Below are 21,967 nucleotides of genomic sequence, written 5' to 3'. Positions count from 1 at the left end.
CCGTGGTCCCATGGTTAGCGTGAGCAGCTGCGGAACTAAAGGTCCTTGGTTCAAGTCTTCCTTCGAGCAAAAAGTTTAATTCTTTATTTTCAGACAATTATCAAAGTTCAGGCCCTCACACATAATCAACTTCGCTCTCCAAAATTCCAGGACATGTTCAGATTTGCTTGGACATATGCAGGATTTGACGGTCTACACACGGAAAAATTTGAAAACGTAAAAAACATATGTTTTGACAGAGCACAGGGAAAAGTGTGCGAGTGTGAGACTTTTGGATTGATTTGTTGCAGTTTAAGTGACAAACTCTTATGTTTTCATCACTTTTTTGGGAGTAATTATCACATCCACAAGAAAACCTAATCGGGCAACGTGGAAGAATCTTTTTACCCATTCGCCAAGTGTACAAGTTAGGTGGGTCGACAACATATTCCTGTCATGTGACGCACATGCCGTCACCAGTGTCGCATAGAATATATCAGACGTGTTTTCCTGTGGAGGAATCGGTTGACCTATGACCTTACGATCAAAAGTTTTCGGTTCCCATTTGAGAGGCACGTCCTTTCGTCTACTAATCGCACGGTTTTGCGGTGCGGCCGCAAAACACAGACACTAAACTTATTACAGTGAACAGAGACGTCAATGAACGTATGGATGGATCATAACTTTGCTAAAATAAAGAAAAACTTTTCGCTTGAGGGGAGACTTGAACCAAGGACGTTTAGTTCCGCAGCTGCTCACGCTAACCATGGGACCACGGCGCTCCTGTATTCTGTCGGTACTTGATGTTGCCTATCTTGCGCATGGACTACTCAGTTGGTATATTTTGCTTATTTTTTTCATAGTTCCACACAACTTCTTCCTGTTTTCTCGATTGATCTGTGTTCAGTTTTTAAGGCCTATCCACTGTGCCAACTTATAACTAAATCTGAGGGGGGTGCGATGGGGAGGTTCCCTTGTTAGTACTACAGAAACTGTTAGTACGTGATGCTAGCTAGTATCAACCAACGAAACGATTAGTAATCCGACTGTTCTTCGTAAACAGTGATCTAATAAATATATATCTAAACGAATATTAAGTTTACGGTGGCGAAATCTTTCCGCCTTACAGCTTTAGGATACTTAAGACACTTGGAAAACTTCAAAACTTCAAGTTCAATTTTCTCGAGAATCTGCTTCGAGTGACTGATATTTGGGTAATTTCCAAGAATGATTGCCTATCGAAGTTGGAGGACTGCAAACGATACATATCGACGATGCGATAGTAAATCGATTATGGAAGTCTCGTGGCACGCGTTATAATAAATTATTTGTGATCGTCATTTTTATCAGTTTTGCGTTATTTCTTCAATTCGAGTACATTACGTTCCCGCCATAATTGTTTGTGATTACATTGGGAAATCGACACAGTTTCTCCTCATAGCGAGTGTAATGTGTGCTGCTTCTCAAGTTTCTTCTGCGGATTGCCTCACATGGAAAACTCTAATTCCTAGCATATCGAGTATAGAAAATGATTGACTTTTTTCCGGAAATATGGACTTCTGCCGGACGACGGAAGGAGGGACTGCGTTGACTGTGGTGCTGCTAAGTCTGTGAAACTGCATAAGAGGAGTGTGGACACTGAGATTCCGTTGCAATTTCATTGCGGACTTTGCGGGAAGCGAACCAGCATAAGGAAAAATACGTGGTTCGAGTCCTCTAAATTAACGATTCAGACGAGCGTTATTCTTGTGTCGTGCTGGATGCCAGACTTCGGGTTTTGCCGAGAAGTTTGCTACGTGATAGTGACAAATGACAGTGTGCCAATTGGTGGACCGAATAAAATAGTGGAAGTAGACGAGTCTCATATTGTTAGACGAAAGAATCAGAGTGGACGACCTTCTACATCATATTTCGGTTTTTGGTGGGATAGAAAAGGAGTCACGCAAGTGTGTTGTGAGGGTATTGTCACGAGACAAGGTGACTTTAGTGGGCCTCATAAAACATTTCATACTGCCTGGAACAAAGGTCATCACAGACGGGTTTCAGTCGTACCAGACTCTCAAAGCTGAATGGCTCGAGCACGAATTCGTGAACCACTCTGTGAAGTTTGTCTCTTCAGATGACGCCAGTGTCCATGCCCAGAATACAGAACGGCTGTGGAAGTCTGTCAAGTCTACCATAAAAAGAGAAGGGCGTCCAGGACAGAGGGACGAACTGTATTTGTTCCAGTACCTATACTTTCACAACTTGCGTTTGCAGGGGAAAGTCGACACATGCGACACTCTGCCGATATTCCTGTGCGATATTGGCAGAGTTTACCCTGGGTACGGGAAAAAAGGAATTCTCCCTGCAGGCACAAGACGATAACACCGACAACGATTAAGGAAAGTCGTCTCCTTTCAATTTACAAGTGCTTCTTTAACTCTTTTCTTTTGTCGTTCTGCAGCGACACCTTCCAACATACTCGTAACGCGCGCTACGAGACTTCCATAATCGATTTACTATCGCATCTTCGATATGTATCGTTTGGAGCCCTCCAACTTCGATAGGCAATCATACTTGGAAATTACAGATATTTGAGTTCCGAACTTCATGTACCACATATATATATATATATATATATATATATATATATATATATATATATATATATATATATATATATATATTACAAAAACCAGATTTTCATGTGGTCCTCTTGTTAGACAAAACATTGTGCATCTAATAATAAAAAATAGAAAGCACCGAGACAGCAAATTCCTAGTGCTTGCGAATTACGGGGTTAATAATTAATATGGATGGCTTAAGTTGGAATGCCAGACAGGGAATATGCAGAACAATAATTTCTCTGAGAGTGCAGATGGGAAACCCATTGTTTCCATAATTCGTCGAGTTGGGAACTCCCGTATCGGTCGAGCAGGTTATCTGCTAATTGTATTTCCACGGCTTCCTTGACCACCAATCCCAACAGCACGATACTGTCGGTAGTTTCTTGACTTCCCTGTGGTCCATGGGATGAACAGTGGAAATTTAATTTCTCTCCCCATTAAACTGAAGTTAAATTATTATGACTGAATAATACCTAGTTACTCGAATGGAATCTTTTGGGCCAGAGAAGTAGCTTCCCCAATATTTTAGCACAGGTATCTCCCACACTCCCAGGCATTAATTTAATTCCTGTTTGAATTCTATAAAACAAAATTATCAGGCAGTTGCAGTTCGTAATCATATTCTGGCCGCTTCTTGATATCGAAGTCAGCACCTGGAATAAAATTTCTGTGGCCCTGCAGAATTCCGGCGATCGCCGACTCTGAAAATAATTCTAAAAATAGTCAAAGGCACAATCGTACGCCGTGGGAAAGCCGTCTTCGATGCTATGACGTATTCACTCTGCAGCATGGGAATCAGTGTCCAAGTTCTGTATTAATTTAGGTAAAAGTCCAGAAATTAATGTCTCAAAAACAGAGGATAAACGATAGCGGTGCCGGCTTTACTGATTTCCCAGGATACAAAGTTCGCTACGAGTTACGACACACCAAATAATATTCCGAGCCACAGACTAGAGAGAACTTAAAATAACCAAAGAATTAAACGTACCTTTCCCGTTCATGAAATTATATTTTTCCATAAATGATCTTCATAGCTACATTTCACGATACATCACCCTCTTGTATCAAATGATATGTTATCATAGTTAATCAAATTGCATTTCATAATCAAAATGACAACTTCCAACAATGCCGCTAATTACTGTTCCACTGCGATAATTCTCTCCGCAATTGCTAAATCAGGAGTAAGTAAGTTGATAGTACACGTAATGTTTCACATTATATCCGCAGAGTTTTTATATCACGAGTCAGAGATAATCTCTCTCTCTCTTTCTCTCTCTCTCTCTCTCTCTCTCTCCCTCTCTCTCTCGCGGTCGTAATGAGTTCTTTGATCCAGAGAGTTCACTTGCGCAGTTACGCACCAACATTAGCGATAAAAGAAAAATGGAACAGAAAGAGGGACATAGTACCGAAATACCACGTTCAGCCACTGCAGATTTGTTGAGCTGCAGAAGGGGAGTATGTTCGATGGACAGTCGCATTGTTTGTTCTATGCAGATTTTACCACATTGACAAGGATTTCATGACTAACTGTCTTTCGTAAAAGCGGGTCATCTTCCACAGATCCCAGAACAGCTGCCGTCCTGGCCAGAGGGCAGAAGATCACACCGACTTCATTCATCTTCATTTTTCAAGCAATTTTTACGAATAATTTCCCACAGTCAGTAGAAAGGCCGTAGTATTTATATCTCTTACTCGTGCTCTTCCTGTTATTGATTACAGGCCTAACTTCAAATTCGTTCTCTAAATTTCCGCTAATTTTTGTTGAAGTTTGTCTGGACTAGAGACCACCAGCGCAATGTCAGCAGCAAAACTAAGGTGGTTGAGATACATTCCATTAATATGTTGTCAATTTTCGTTTCTCTGTTTAAGGATTTATAACTTCCCCTGTGGCTCCTCATGGTAGTTCTGATGAAAAGGATCCTCTTTATTTGACTCTCCTTCCTATTCTCGTTTTCTCACTATCCTGATGAAATAAGATTCTGCGTACACTAGCATAGTTAAACCAATTTCTTGTTCCTCTGCGGGTGTTAGTAGGAGGGCATTTGTACCTTGAGGACAGTACATCCAGGAATACGTTATGATTGCTGCTCGGTGTTTCAGTCTAGTGCTCGGGTTTAGAAAAACATGAGACAATGCGCGCTAGAGACAACCATGGTCATTTTGCGATATTTTCTACCTTTGTTGTTGTGAGCCATGAGGTGTGTTTCGTGTAGCGTTTGTAAATATTTTTGGATCTACACATTTAAGTGCTGTGTAACATATAAAGTTGTTTTGAAGATACTGCTAATTCTTCAGTTACAGAATTTACAGTGACTAAAATTCTACAGGGTGACTCGAAAAATGTTTAAAAAATGACGTGGCGCATCGGGCATATAACAGGGATCAATAATCATAGAAACTAGGGGTTGCAAACGCAGCGAGAGAGCGCTACCGATCTCAGACCAAAGCTTTACATCGAGTGTCCTCTTCAGCGATGAGGCTGCGTTCTCAGTCGAGTGTATGACTAACGTTCACAACTTGCATACTTGGGCGGATGTGAACCCACATACTATATGTACGCACGCCTCAAAAAGCAAATTTACCCTTAACGTGTAGGCTAGCATCGTAGAGACTTTAAGTGGCCCGTACATTCTCCCGGAACGACTTGATAGTCGCACGTATCTCTTATTCTTGCGAGAGGTTGCATGGGGGCTTAATTAAAATGCAATGTAAATAATTTTAATTTTTCGTAGCTGTTTGTCCGATTACGAAGTCTCGTACCGGTTGGCCCTGACTAGTATTATTACGCAATCTGACTGCTTAGAACAATAACAAAGAATGAAATGGAAATTTTCATTAACACAATTAATTAATTAAGTCCCCAGCAACTATAAAACCTACGAAACCAAAGCACAAGTGTAACTGTTCTGTGTGTGGAAGTATGACTCAACGTACGCATCTGGCACGGTTCTTCTTCAATAACACAAGAATTTATAAATATCATTTATACTGAAATAATTAAAGAAAATAAGAATACCATAATTACTCAAGAAAACCAGAATTACACTCTAATACAAGAACACAAGCCAGATGCTTTGTTGACTGAACCTGTAATGACGCATTATTTAAAACATGGAAATAATGAAAAATAAATCAAGTTTCGTTACCTTCATATATTGACCAAAATCACTCTCATAATTACAATATATCTCCACACCGACTCGCTATTACCACATCTCAACAAGAACCTTTCAGTATCACATCTCAGCAAGCACTCTCTACTAGCACATCTGAACACGAACTGACTACTACGAGTCCTCGACAAGCACTGCCTTCTAGCACATCTCAATAATGACTGTGTCAGTGGAGGCGGCGGAACAATGCTCTCTAGCGATCTCTGGCGCTGTGGCTCAGTGTAGCCACCTTTCATATGCCCTTCCTCCACGGCTAGAATTTGATAGTATTTTTGCCAGCATTGGTGGTGAAAATACCACCAAATTCGTCAAAAAAATATAGACAAAAATAAAAGATAATATTAATACGTAAATATCATATAACTAGATAAAATTTTGGCTTTGCACTGACCTTTCAATAACCTATTATATAGAATACAGTAAGCAATACAAATTCTTTCATACATGTGACTTTACATAACAGTTTATACAAGTATTATGTGGTTAAACAGTTCAATCAATAGCGTCAGCAATGACGAATATGTGCAGGTAAGAGTCTCATAACTTTCCACAAACAGTAATATACAATAAATCAGTTTATACAAATATTCACATAAACGCTTTCCATAGCCCAAGAATAAGCAGTTGACAGTTCCAGCAGTAGCACCCAGCAATGGTCAACAGGTGCAAATACCAATAAGTAACATTTTTTCAATAGAAGCAGTCCATCAGTGGCACCCGCTATGTTGAGCAGGTGCAGACACCAACAAGTAACACCATTTCAGTAGAAGCAGTCCATTAGTGGCACCAGCAATGTTGATCAGGTGCACACAGCAACAGGTGACTTCATTTCAGTGGAAGCAATCCATCAGTGGCACCCAGCAATGTTGAGCAGCTGCAGACATCAACAAGTAACACCATTTCAGTAGAAGCAGTCCATTAGTGGCACCAGCAATGTTGATCAGGTGCACACAGCAACAGGTGACTTCATTTCAGTAGAAGCAATCCATCAGTGGCACCAGCAATGTTGATCAGGTGCACACAGCAACAGGTGACTTCATTTCAGTAGAAGCAATCCATCAGTGGCACCCAGCAATGTTGAGTAGGTGCAGACATCAACAGGTGACATCTTTTCAGTAGAAGCAGTCCATCAGTGGCACCCAGCAATGTTGAGCAGGTACACACAGCAACAGGTGACATCTTTTCAGTAGAAACAGTCCATCAGTGGTACCCAGCAATGTTGAGTAGGTACACACAGCAACAGGTGACATCTTTTCAGTAGAAACAGTCCATCAGTGGTACCCAGCAATGTTGAGTAGGTACACACAGCAACAAGTCACATTTCTCAGCAGAAGCAGTTCCATAAAATACACTGTCACTGATCACACTGTTCATCAGAGTTTATAAGCAGAAATTAAACATGTCCTAGTGACACCAATATTGTAGAAAAGGTACAAGTAACAGTCCATAATTTTTTTACAATCACTGATCACACAGTTCATCAGCAGAAATTAAACATATCCTTGTAGCACCAATCATGTAGAAAAGGTGCAAGTAACAGTCCATACTATTCACCATAACTACTGAGACAGTTCAGTCATGAACAATAGTTTGAATGCACATACAATTTCTTTAACAAAATATAATCAATGCTCTTACACTAAACATACAAATCATAATAAACACACAAATGATATCAGTTAATTGTCACATTAACTATTACAGTACATAATAACAGTTAACCTATAATATTTGTGGGTGTCAGTGCAAGCCACAACAAACAAGTGAAATAATATTTAGGAGATAGGTTGGGATCGCTTCTCTGGGATTATAAAAGGAAAACACACAAAACACACTCACTCATCTTTCATCCACATTAGTGCTACTGTGTAATTGAATAGTGTTAACTGTGTAAATGCAATTCTGTCAAAATTTTATGTTCATCCTGTGTATCAAGTAGTAGTGGCAGCAATGTATAACAGTCAATAATAGTTAAGTCAACGTCATAGTCATCATGTCAAGACCAATGTTTGCCAAGCCAGATCAAAATGTACGGTTGCTGAACAACTGTCATTGTACCAAGATATGCAAATGCTTCCTCTCTCAAAAAAAAAGTATATACTGCTTGGCGATTTGACAAAGTGTGTGTGTAGGCAATCTTCTTTCTACTTGAGTGTTCTAGTCTGCCATCTTCATCCTCCTTGTTCCATATGGACCAACAAAAAAAAAAAAAAAATATGCTCCTCACTTACTTTACCTCTTATCCACCAAAACTCCAATAATCATCACTTAACTTCAATAATACCTCATTTACCTTACCTCTTGTCCACAAAACTCGAATAATCATCAACTTCACATAATCTCAATACCTCAATAATACGTCTATACATATAAACCTCAGCACCAATATCATTTCACTTCCATAACAACTCTTTCCTCTAGTCAGTCTCCTCGAACAAGTACAGACAAAATCCTAGTGCAACTTCAATTCAGCATCCCATGCAATCCGAAGACACAGTGTCCACACACAACCTCTGTGTAATCCATCTGACCCAAATTTTCTACTCATTATAAATTATAAGATACATTTTGGTTCCTTGTCCATCATTAAATAAAAGAAATGCATACATGACCTCTAACAGACTTAGTTCGAATAACTCTCAGTAATTAAGTACGATTACGGAGTGTGAATGATCATAATATTTCACAGTGTGTACACCACTTCAAGAATCATAGCAGAAGCAAACATGTGGAGTATTTTTTGTGTCAAGTGGCACTTCCTATTTCAATTGCTCACGGAAAACGCAGTGTAATAACTGTCAATGGTCTAAACCTAGTTTTGGTATGTCATGTCGTTAGCTTCCTTCCTATTAGCATACATTTATACAGCTTTCATAAAACCTCCAGCTCATGTGACTTCTATGAAGTTTCTTGTACTAATGTCGTTTATGTCGAATTACTGCAGTTCATTTTCTTATCTTAAAAATATAAGGCACTGAGCGTAAGCAAAACATGCAATAGCGAGTAAATATACCAGTAGAGAACAGAATGTCAACAAGTGGATGCAGCACAATTCTTACAACGAGGCTCTGCCAAGCGAACAATCTATAATTAATACCACAGTGTAACCTAAACTCTATGTTTGTACACAGTATATCAGCATTTCTATATACTAAATTGAAGAGTAGTTATGACAACAAAACAGAAATGTGTAAATATGCAATCCATACGCACAGCAGCAAACATGCCTTACACAATAAACAGGTCATTAGCATCACATCGACATAAGCAAATAAATGTTCATATGTAATCTTAATAAGTACACATGAAGGCGCAAGCAGATAAATCACAAAGTATAACTTACATATCTAACCACATCAGCACAATTAATCAGGTGACAATTATAATTTAAATAAATAAGCACAGCAGGCACATAATAGAAAAATATGACATCAGTGAAAAAGCATAGCAGCCAAGCGATGCATAATATATACAAATAACAACCCTGTTCATTAGTCAATCATTGTCAAAATCAGTTAATGTGCGCAAGCACGTCGCTTCACAAGTAAATTCATAGAACATGAAATTAGCACAAAGTATGAATCACGTAATCGCAAGCAGCAAATTACGTTTAAAGTACGTACCTAAGTGGAATTCTGTTACCTGAAAAATAAGCTCAATTAACCGTTACCTTTTTTTTTTATTTATTACTTTCTTCTTCGAAATGACATTCTTCCTGAAAATTTTCTCCAAAGCAAGTCGTCTTAACGTCGGACACGCACAGAATTTACCTGAAGGTCTTAAATACTTTATACAACCGTATCCTGAAAAATACTGAACGTTAATAACATAATTTATGAAGTCATCATAGCTTTATACAGAATTTATTCGGAGAAATTAGACTGTGTATTTGTTTACGTCTGTCAGTGCATTCGCACTGAGCGCTCGATCAGCTGTAGGCGCGTGACGTAGGAAGCGATTGTTTGCGGTCAACGACTGCCTTGTGCGGCGCGCCGACTGACTGTTGCTTTGAGTATGTGCCGCCGCCAAAACACAGCGCGGTATCCTTGTACTCTCTCCATGTTTACGTAAACTGTTGGTTTCTCACAAGTAGGTCATTCCACAAAAATTTTTACGTTTGATATATGATGTATTCCTTTAGAGCGTCGTGATTTAAGAGTTTCTACTTCAACAGTGTTATCATGAATAATTTTGCGAACTCTATATGGACCGTTATAAAGCAGAAAAAATTTGCGACACAATCCCTTTCCTTTGTGAGACAAACGATGAGACTTAATTAATACCTTCTGACCAACTGACAAAGTTTTTAAACGACCAGGACGTTTAGCTGATTTCTCTCTTCTTGCAGCCGCAGACGCAATATTTCGTAGGACCAGGTTCACAACTTCAGAATGCCGCAGTTTTCGTGAAGGCGGAAAAGGAACGATTTCAGAAATGCGATTTGTCGGTGCTTTATTTTTTAATATCAGTGTAGGCGGTAAAGAAGTTGAATCATTAGGGAGTTCATTCAGAATATTTTGAAAAATATGAAGATACTGATCCCACGTTCTGTGATTCTGATGACAATAAAGACGACACAATTTATTGATTTCCTTCATCCATCTCTCTGAAGCATTAGATTGAGGGTGAAAAAGTGAAATGAAAATTGGTTTAATCTTCCGACGCCGTAGAGTACGAAGCCAAATTTTGGAGCGAAACTGTGATCCATTATCTGATATTACCTTATCAACATGACCAACTTCTTTAAGAAAATGTTTGATGAAAGCATTAGATACTGAACGAGCTGTTGCTTTTCGTAAAGGTGTAAAACACACATATTTTGATGTTAATTCCACTGCTACGAAAATATACGCAAAACCATTAGTAGAACGAACCACTGGACCGAACAAATCGACTGCAGCCATCTCCTTTAATTTCGCTGGAATGATAGGAAACAACGGTGCTCTGTGAGAAACTGTTGGCGGCTTAGCCTTTTGACATAATTTGCATTTGGCAAGAACAGATCGAATACGTTTTTCCATATTACTGAAGTAGCAATTTTCTCGTAATTTATGAAAGCATTTTCTGGGACCAAAGTGCGCATAACTGAAATGTGTAAACGAGGTGTGGCCAAATCATCCAATCTAACAAAGCGTCTAAGAAAATTACAGACATCAAGGAAACTACGAACATCACGTTTTGTGGAAGGCACAGCATAATTACGAATAGCGTCTAGTTTTTCTGGATCAGGAAGAATACCTTCTATAGAAATAATGTGACCGAGAAATTTCACCTGAGAACGACCAAATTCTGATTTTTCCAAGTTCACTGTCATGCCAACTCGTGCAAAAATACGTAATAATGAATCCAAAATTTTGTTGTGCTCACTCCAAGAACGTTTAGCAATAAGAATGTCGTCAACATAAGAAGTAATATTGTCACGAAGATAAACAGGTAAAATTTCATTTAAACTACGAATGAATGCTGCTGAAGATACAGTAAGTCCAAACGGTAATTTCCGAAACTGGTAACAGTTACCAAAGGCTAAAAAAGCAGTATATTTTCTACAATCAGGGTGGAGTTCTATTTGCCAAAAACTTGCGCGCATATCAATCGTGGATAAAACTTTAATTCCATGGAAATGTTGAAGAAGTTCATCTAAATTTTGTGGACGGTCAGTTTCAGGAATAATAATATTATTTATCTGTCTGGAATCCAGAACCAAACGAATTGACCCATCCTTTTTAAGAACAACGTGTAATGGGCTGGTATAAGGGCTGACTGCTGGCTCAATAATGCCCTGATCTAACATGTATTGAAGTTCATTCTTAACCTTGTCTCTGTAAGCCAAAGGAATAGCGTACGTTTTCCCGCGAAATGGTGTGTGTTCTTTTACTTTAAATAAATATTGTAAGCCTTGTATAGTTCCTGTGTGATGACTAAACACTGTAGCATGTGAAGTCAAAATGTGGTGCAGCTCTTCTCTTGCAACGTCATCTGGCACTTCAGCTTTCTTAACCTTTTCATTAATTAATTCTTCGCTATTAATTATATCCTCCATCGCGTCTCTGTATCTATTGTCATTGTCATGAATAAACACACTGTCGTCATAACGCTCAACAAAAGCATCAGAAGTAAGAAACCTTAAACATTTTGTATCTGATTCAGATCTTGCTAAACACTCGAAAATTTTCAAACATTTCGGCATTCCGGCAACAGTCAAATTCACACTTCCTTCTTTAAAGTTCAAAATTGCCTTATGTGCGTTAAGAAACTCCATACCTAAAATAATCTGTGTACTGAGTAATGGAACAATAATAAAATTAGCAGAAAATTCGTATCCTTGACAAATGAAATTTAGGTTGGTCTGTTGTTTAACTTCCACACCTTTTCCAGAAATAGCGCCTCGAATTGTAGTTTTAGAAATAGGTAACACAGGACAGGCAATAGTTCTTTTACATATATGAAAAACTGATTCACTAATGACGTTCAATGGGCTCCCAGAATCTAAAACTGCAGTGAACTTATTCTTACCCACACATACTTCAATAACAGGATGTAAAAATGCGTCTACATTATTTTCCTTTTCATCTAGCAAAATGTCTCTCATGTCTTCCAGGCGTACGTAGTGTAAAGTCGTAGTGTCATTACTTTCTGAACCGTCTATATTGCTGCCAGAAGCCGAAGCTGCTAGTCATTGTCGATTGTTTGCGTCACGTCTTTGATTATTCCCGACATTTCGCGGATCAATTTCTACTATTTCCACTTGTCTCTCTGAATTTCTGTCACGCGGAGGATGCCAATTAGGTCCTTCCTGTCTGTTAGATGCAAATTCTTGGTTGTGTCTGTTATTAAAATTTCTGTTTTCCTGTCTGTCTGCATAACTACTTCTTGTATAATTTCGACTGTCACTTCTGAAATTATTGTTAGACCTACTACCCTGGTTATTTCTGTAGTAAGAGTTTCTATTATTGTATGAATAATTTCTGTCTTGATGATACCGATTACTGTTTCCGTATGATTGATCATTCCGGTAAGAATTACCGCTATTATAATTGTCTGTGTAATCTCTGTTAGAACGTCTGTTATTGTCATAAGGCTGGTATCTATTGTCCTGTCTGTTACGTCTGTCATTCTCAAAGTTACCCAAATAACGTCCGTTCCGATCACTATCCCTTTTCTCTGAAAATGTATTGTAATTACTGCTACTGAAAAAATTACAAGAAGTCCCGTCGTCGTTGTCATACTCAAGTTCTTGTAACAAAGTCTTAAAAGTCTCAATGTCGTCTTTACATCTTCCAGCTAAAGCAATTTGTCTTATGGATTGTGGCAGCTTAGTTAAACAAATGCGAATTAATTCAGTCGGGCTATAAGGGTTGGAAAGGAACTGATTCTTTCGAATCATGTCTTCAAAATATTCTGCTGGGGTGCGGAACTCAGACTGTTTGAAATTACGCTGCATAATAAGACTGTGTTTGACTCTGTCTTGCGTGTTTTCGGACCAATATGCCGATAGAAATGCATGATAAAAATCATTTAGGTTATTACAATCTCTAATGAGTGCGCGCATCCGCGTCGCCGGTTCGTTTTCTAAATATCCACACATAAATTCCAGTTTGTGACTTAGTGGCCAATTTGGTGGGAGTGCATACATAAATTGATCTAACCATGCACATGGATGTATGTCATTCTTAGAAATGCGGAAGATCTTAAATTTCCGAACAGTCAAAAAGTGTTTATAGTCAAAGTTTTCGCCTCGTGGCGACAAAGACCTACCGCGTCTGTCCCAGTTTGAATGTCGATTATTGTCAAGTTCGCGCGCCTGGCGCTCTCTTGTTGCATCCCGTAAATGAAACAAATTATTTTCTTCAAACCCCTCTGGTATCTGTGATTCTAAATCTCTTTTGCCGTCTTTTCCTACGATTTCGCCTTCAATTTGTTTGACTTGCTTTTTTAATGCCTCAAATTCCCTTTTCACGCGTTCATTAAATTTTCCCTGATTTTCAACATGCTTATTTATGTCCTGATACTCTTCGGTTTCTGCAAATGGCAATGGTGCTGTATCATCTGAATCTCTGTCCCCATGTAAACTAAGATTTGTCAATTTATCTGAAATCTCCTCAACTCTTTCCGATAAGTCACCTATTTTTTCTTTCTGTTTACCTACGTCTTCCGTAAGTGTCGCGACTCGGGTTTCAGTGTTGACACATTTGGTAGTTAACTGTTCATATTGTTGTGTTAGGTTATTTAATCTGTCATTTGGTACGGATTCCTCGATTCTCTCAAATATTTCTTCCTTATCGTGTGCACGTTGTAAATTTAACTCTGAAATTTTCTGCACTATCACGCGATCATTTTCCTCCTGTTCTCTATCCTGTTCCCTTTGTCTAATCTCTACTGCAATTAATCTATTATTGTGAGCATTCAAAATCGGTTGTACTTCTTCTCTAATTTCTTTCTTTAATTCATCTTTCATGTTTTTGAAACATGTCCCTAGTCGTGAATCTAACCGTGTTTCCATTGTTCCCATCTCAGTTGTAATTGTTCCTATCTCTGTTTTAATTGCTCCTATCTCTGTTTTAAATTCAGATCGAAACTGCTCCATTGTTCCCATACCAGTTGTAATTGTTCCTATTTGTGATCCCTGTGAGTCTAACCGTGTTGCCAAAGTTCCTATCTCTGTTTTAATTGTTCCCATATCAGTTGTAATTGTTCCTATTTGTGATCCCAAATTTAATATTGCACCCATCAACTGCTCCATATTAAATGGTTCAAAATTCTTTTCGCCCCTAACATTTCCCGCAAAACCAGTTTCCTTCGTCATGGCTGTAAAGCTATTTGTGTTCGATACTATTTCAGAATCTTCTGTCGTTAATCTCGAATTCTGAAAATTTTCTGATTGAGAAAAATTTTGAAATGGTTCTGGACTATTTTCCCTGCTTATTAAATTGTTTTCCACTTCATTATTCATCATACTGTTCCCCTGTGTTGGCGAGTTCGCCATGTCAACAATTTCGTCATTCTGACTATCCATCATTTTTGCCTTTTTCATCGATCGCGTAATCATTTGCAAAACATACAAAACTCGTCACTGTACGAAAATTACAGAGAATATAACACGTTATCACCAACAATACCATTCACACAGAATGCTTCCCTCAAACGCGATTAACGAACAATTGAAATAATTGCACTAAATCGTCAAACGCGTATACAAGGCAACAAAAAAAATAAATTTTGAAAAATACCATTAGAAGAATGCCAATTACCAAATCTACACATGCAATATAGACTACAATTACTAGACTACAAATTACTACAACAATACTACTGTCTACTATTTTTACAATCAGAAGAATTCCAAGGGACGATCCGAAGCAGCGGTCGCCACGTGCATGGGGGCTTAATTAAATGTAATGGAAATAATTTTAATTTTCAGTCGCTGTACTGTCCGATTACGCAAGTCTCGTAAACGGTTGGCCCTCACTAGTATTATTACGCAATCTGACTGCTTAGAACAATAACAAAGAATGAAATGGAAATTTTCATTAACACAATTAATTAATTAAGTCCCCAGCAACTATAAAACCTACGAAACCAAAGCACAAGTGTAACTGTTCTGTGTGTGGAAGTATGACTCAACGTACGCATCTGGCACGGTTCTTCTTCAATAACACAAGAATTTATAAATATCATTTATACTGAATTAATTAAAGAAAATAAGAATACCATAATTACTCAAGAAAACCAGAATTACACTCTAATACAAGAACACAAGCCAGATGCTTTGTTGACTGAACCTGTAATGACGCATTATTTAAAACATGGAAATAATGAAAAATAAATCAAGTTTCGTTACCTTCATATATTGACCAAAATCACTCTCATAATTACAATATATCTCCACACCGACTCGCTATTACCACATCTCAACAAGAACCTTTCAGTATCACATCTCAGCAAGCACTCTCTACTAGCACATCTGAACACGAACTGACTACTACGAGTCCTCGACAAGCACTGCCTTCTAGCACATCTCAATAATGACTGTGTCAGTGGAGGCGGCGGAACAATGCTCTCTAGCGATCTCTGGCGCTGTGGCTCAGTGTAGCCACCTTTCAAGGTTCTACGGTACATCTTGAATTATGTTCCCGTGCCAATTAGTCGCAGCATTCGATTTCAGCACGACGGAGCCACCGCTCATTTTATCTAAATGTATTTGCATTTACATGGTTACTCTGTACATCACATTTAAGTGCCTGGCAGAGGGTACATCGAACGACTTTCACCACAATTCTCTATTACTCCACTCTCGAACAGCGTGCGGAAAAAAACGAACAACTGTATCTTTCCGTGCAAGCTCTGATTTCCGTTATTTTATTATGCTGATCGTTTCTCAATGCGTCGATCGGCGTTAAGAAAATATTTCCGCATTCAGAGCAGAATGTTGATCTACATCTACTACATCTACATCCATACTCCGCAAGCCACCTGACGGTGCGTGGTGGAGGGTACCTTGAGTACCTCTACCGGTTCTCCCTTCCATTCCAGTCTCGTCTTGTTCGTGGAAAGAATGATTGTCAGTATGCCTCTGTGTGGGCTCTAATCTCTCTGATTTTATCTTCATGGTCTCTTCACGAGATATACGTGGGAGGGAGCAATATACTGCTTGACTCCTCGGTAAAGGGATGTTCTAGAAACTTCAACAATTTAAATTTCCTGAGAAGATCCCGTCGCAACGAAAACCGCCTTTGTTTTAATAATGTCCACCCCAAAGACTGTATAACGTCCGTGAAACTCTCCCCTATTTCTCGATAGCACAAAACGTCCTGTTCTTCTTTGAACTTTCTCAATGTATTCCGTTAATCTTATCTGGTAAGGATTCCACACTGCGGAACAGTACTCCAAAAGGGAACGGACGAGCGTAGTGTAGGCAGTCTCTTTAATAGACCTGTTGCATCTTCTAATTCTTCTACCAATAAATCGCAGTTTTTGGTTCGCCTTCAAAAAAATATTCAAATATGCGGGAAATCTTATGGGACTTAACTGCTAAGGTCATCAGTCCCTAAGCTGACACACTATTTAACCTAAATCATGTTTTTTTTTTCCATTTTAAGTTGTTCAGCAGATATGTGGGTGCACTTTCCCGGCCGCTCGATTGGTCACAGTGGACTAGTGCCATCGATACCACGATTACCCGATCGGTCCTCAATGGATTTATTCCTGTGGGGGTATGTGAAGGGCCTTGTATACGGAACACCTGCTACACCGCCGAAGGACCTAGTGTGCTGGATTGTCTGGAAATCTTCTAGATACATCAGGTATATTTGAGAGGGTGCATCGGTCAATGTAGCGTCCGTATCAGCTGCGCCTCAATTTATCTCGACAAAACTTTGAGCGTCTCTTGTAGTTTCGTCCATTTGCAGCATCTGGCTAAACAACTGTAACGCCATTTAGTAGCCTCGGATGGCCTTTGCGACCTCCGGTTCCTATGTGATTACTGATCCTTTTTGTATGCCCGATGTGCCACGTCATTTTTTTAACCAACCTGTGTTGTTGTTGTTGTGGTCTTCAGTCCTGAGGCTGGTTTGATGCAGCTCTCCATGCTACTCTATCCTGTGCAAGCTTCTTCATCTCCCAGTACCTACCGCAACCTACATCCTTCTGAATCTGCTTGGTGTATTAATCTCTTGGTCTCCCTCTACGATTTTTACCCTCCACGCTGCCCTCCAATATTAAATTGGTGATCCCTTGATGCCTCAGAACATGTCCTACCAATCGATCCACTCTTCTAGTCAAGTTGTGCCACAAACTCCTCTTCTCCCCAATCCTATTCAATACCTCCTCATTAGTTATGTGATCTACCCATCTAATTTTCAGCATTCTTCTGTAGCACCACATTTCGAAAGCTTCGATTATCTTCTTGTCTAAACTATTTATCGTCCATGTTTCACTTCCATACATGGCTACATTCCATACAAATACTTTCAGAAACGGCTTCCTGACACTTAAATCTATACTCGATGTTAACATATTTCTCTTCTTTAGAAACGCTTTCCTTGTCATTGCCAGTCTACATTTTATATCCTCTCTACTTCGACCATTATCAGTTATTTTGCTCCCCAAATAGCAAAACTCCTTTACTACTTTAAGTGTCTCATTTCCTAATCTAATTCCCGCAGCATCACCCGACTTAATTCGACTACATTCCATTATCCTCGTTTTGCTTTTGTTGATGTTCATCTTATATCCTCCTTTCAAGACACTATCCGTTCCGTTACACTGCTCTTCCAACTCCTTTGCTGTCTCTGACAGAATTACAATGTCATCGGCGAACCTCAAAGTTTTTATTTTTTCTCCATGGATTTTAATACCTACTCCGAATTTTTCTTTTGTTTCCTTCACTGCTTGCTCAATATACAGATTGAATACCATCGGGGAGAAGCTACAAACCTGTCTCACTCCCTTCCCAACCACTGCTTCCCTTTCATACCCCTCGACTCTTATAACTGCCATTTGGTTTTTATACAAATTGTAAATAGCCTTTCGCTCCCTGTATTTTATCCCTGCCACCTTCAGAATTTGAAAGAGAGTATTCCAGTCAACATTGTCAAAAGCTTTCTCTAAGTCTACAAATGCTAGAAACGTAGGTTTGCCTTTCCTTAATCTAGCTTCTAAGATAAGTCGTAGGGTCAATATTGCCTCACGTGTTCCAACATTTCTACGGAATCCAAACTGATCTTCCCCGAGGTCGGCTTCTACTAGTTTTTCCATTCGTCTGTAAAGAATTCGCGTTAGTATTTTGCAGCCGTGACTTATTAAACTGATAGTTCGGTAATTTTCACATCTGTCAACACCTACTTTCTTTGGGATTGGAATTATTATATTCTTCTTGAAGTCTGAGGGTATTTCGCCTGTCTCATACATCTTGTTCACCGGATGGTAGAGTTTTGTCAGGACTGGCTCTGCCAAGGCTGTCAGTAGTTCTAATGGAATGTTATCTACTCCTGGGGCCTTGTTTCGACTCAGATCTTTCAGTGCTCTGTCAAACTCTTCACGCAGTATCATATCTCCCATTTCATCTTCATCTACATCCTCTTCCATTTCCATAATATTGTCCTCTAGTACATTGCCCTTGCATAGACCCTCTATATACTCCTTCCAACTTTCTGCTTTCCTTTCTTTGCTTAGAACTGGGTTTCCATCTGGGCTCTTGATATTCATGCAAGTGGTTCTCTTTTCTGCAAATGTCTCTTTAATATCCTTGTAGGCAGTATCTATCTTGCCCCTAGTGAGATAGGCCTCTACATCCTTACATTTGTTCTCTGGCCATGCCAGCTTAGCCATTTTGCACTTCCTGTCGATCTCATTTTTGAGACGTTTGTATTCCTTCTTGCCTGCTTCATTTACTGCATTTTTATATTTCCTCCTTCCATCAATTAAATTCAATATTTCTTCTGTTACCCAAGGATTTCTCCTAGCCCTTGTCTTTTTACCTACTTGATCCTCTGCTGCCTTCACTACTTCATCCCTCAAAGCTACCCATTCTTCTTCTACTGTATTTCTTTCCCCCATTTCTGTCAATTGTTCCCTTATGCTCTCCCTGAAACACTGTACAACCTCTGGTTTAGTCAGTTTATCCAGGTCCCATGTCCTTAAATTCCCACCTTTTTGCAATTTCTTTGGTTTTAATCTACAGTTCATAACCAATAGATTGTGGTCAGAGTCCACATCTGCCCCTGGAGATGTCTTACAATTTAAAACCTGGTTCCTAAATCTCTGTCTTACCATTATATAATCTATCTGAAACCTGTCAGTGCCGGCTGCTGTGGTCTAGCGGTTCTGTCGCTGCAGTCCGGAACCGCGGGACTGCTACGGTCGCAGGTTCGAATCCTGCCTCGGGCATGGGTGTGTGTGATGTCCTTACGTTAGTTAGGTTTAAGTAGTTCTAAGTTCTAGGGGACTTATGACCTAAGATGTTGAGTCCCATAGTGCTCAGAGCCATTTGAACCATTTTTTGAAACCTGTCAGTATCTCCAGGTTTCTTCCATGTATAGAACCTTCCTTTATGATTCTTGAACCAAGTGTTAGCTATGATTGTGCTCTGTGCAAAATTCTACCAGGTGGCTTCCTCTTTCACTTCTTACCCCCAATCCATATTCACCTACTACGTTTCCTTCTCTCCCTTTTCCTACTACCGAATTCCAGTCACCCATGACTATTAAATTTTCGTCTCCCTTCACTATGTGAATAATTTCTTTTATTTCATCATACATTTCTTCAATTTCTTCATCATTGCGGAACTAGTTGGCATATAAACTTGTACTACTGTAGTAGGCGTGGGCTTCGTGTCTATCTTGGCCACAATAATGCGTTCACTATGCTGTTTGTAGTAGCTTACCCGCATTCCTATTTTTTATTCATTATTGATCCTACTCCTGCATTACCCCTATTTGACTTTGTATTTATAACCCTGTATTCGCCTGACCAAAAGTCTTGTTCCTCCTGCCACCGAACTTCACTAATTCCCACTATATCCAACTTCAACCTATCCATTTCCCTTTTTAAATTTTCTAACCTACCTGCCCAATTAAGGGATCTGACATTCCACGCTCCGATCCGTAGAATGCCAGTTTTGTTTCTCTTGATAATGACGTCCTCTTGAGTAGTCCCCGCCCGGAGATCCGAATGAGGGACTATTTTACCTCCGGAATATTTTACCCAAGAGGACGCCATCATCATTAACCATACAGTAAAGCTGCATGCCCTCGGGAAAAATCACGGCTGTAGTTTCCCCTTGCTTTCAACCGTTCGCAGTACCAGCACAGCAAGGCCGTTTTGGTTAGTGTTACAAGGCCAGATCACTCAATCATCCAGACTGTTGCCCCTGCAAGTACTGAAAAGGCTTCTGCCCCTCTTCAAGAACCACCCGTTTGTCTGGCCTCTCAACAGATACCCCTCTGTTGTGGTTGCACCTACGGTACGGCTATCTGTATCGCTGAGGCACGCAAGCCTCCCCACCAACGGCAAGGTCCATGGCTCATGGGTATATTTTTAAAACTAGTTTATTACGTGTGGAAGGAAGAGCCATACTTCGTCGGTCGTGTACCGTCTTGCAACTTCAAACGGAAGGAAGTTGTCTATGAAGGAACATGTGGTATTTGCAAATTAACTGAGGTTGTGTAATGGCTTAACAATTTCACCTGTCTTAAATATGGCAACCTGTGTTAGTCTTCAATAACTTCTGTTCCACAATGTTTTTAACTTCAAAATGGATTTTGATAATACATTTACTTAATTTGAATTCACTTATTGATTATCGCTCTGTAGCAATGTTTTTTCTAGTACATCCCTTTCAAATTTCAGTAGAATATTTGTTTATAGGTGCATGACCACGTTTTATCTTGAAACATTTTGTCACATTTGATAAAAATCCTTTCCTACCAGAGTAATTTCTGCAATTACGTGCGGTCTGAGGCGCCTTTTCACGGTTCGCGCAGCTTCCCCCGTCGGAGGTTCGAGTTCTCCCTCGGGCATGGGTGTGTGTGTTGTCCTTAGCATAAGTTGAAGTTGGATTAAGTAGTGTGTAAGCTTAGGGACCGATGCCCTCAGCAGTTTGGTCCCATAAGATCTTACCACAAATTTCCAAATTTTGTAATTTCATAAAAAGACTGCAGCACACAAAAACTGAATGTCATCATTTAAAAATGGAATAACAAAATTTCTGCAAAGTGACCCGAGGCACAACACTGTCTCCTACAGGTTTTGTCAGAATAGAATCACACTTTTTCTCAAGATCTACTAATCCGAGATAAAATGGCCATCGAATTCGTTGTTCCATTGTACAGCTCCTGTCGCAAATTGCAAATGATTCATTGTGCTAAAGTCATCTTCTCCCTTTGCTTGAACAGAATTGAAGCAAGCATACTTCCTTCTGGAAGGTGCGAGGACGTGTTGAAAAGCAATTCCTTCAACTTTTTAACTGAAAACTCTGAACCCTTTGAAATAAAACAAACTTTATTAAAATTTTGTACATCTTTATTTTTCAGATCTACATATTTATTTCTCAACATAGTCATCCCGTGGACGCACATATTTCTCCCGGCGGGAGAGCAGTTTGTTGACACCGTCACTGTAAAATGTTTGACTTCATTGACGGAGCCAGAATCTCACCACTGCTTGCACCGCTACATCGCTATGAAAGTGAAGTCCTCGAAGGTGTTC

Source organism: Schistocerca nitens, chromosome 6 (assembly GCF_023898315.1).
Source record: "Schistocerca nitens isolate TAMUIC-IGC-003100 chromosome 6, iqSchNite1.1, whole genome shotgun sequence".
NCBI lineage: Eukaryota > Metazoa > Arthropoda > Insecta > Orthoptera > Acrididae > Schistocerca > Schistocerca nitens.
This window is presented reverse-complemented; position numbering follows the sequence as displayed.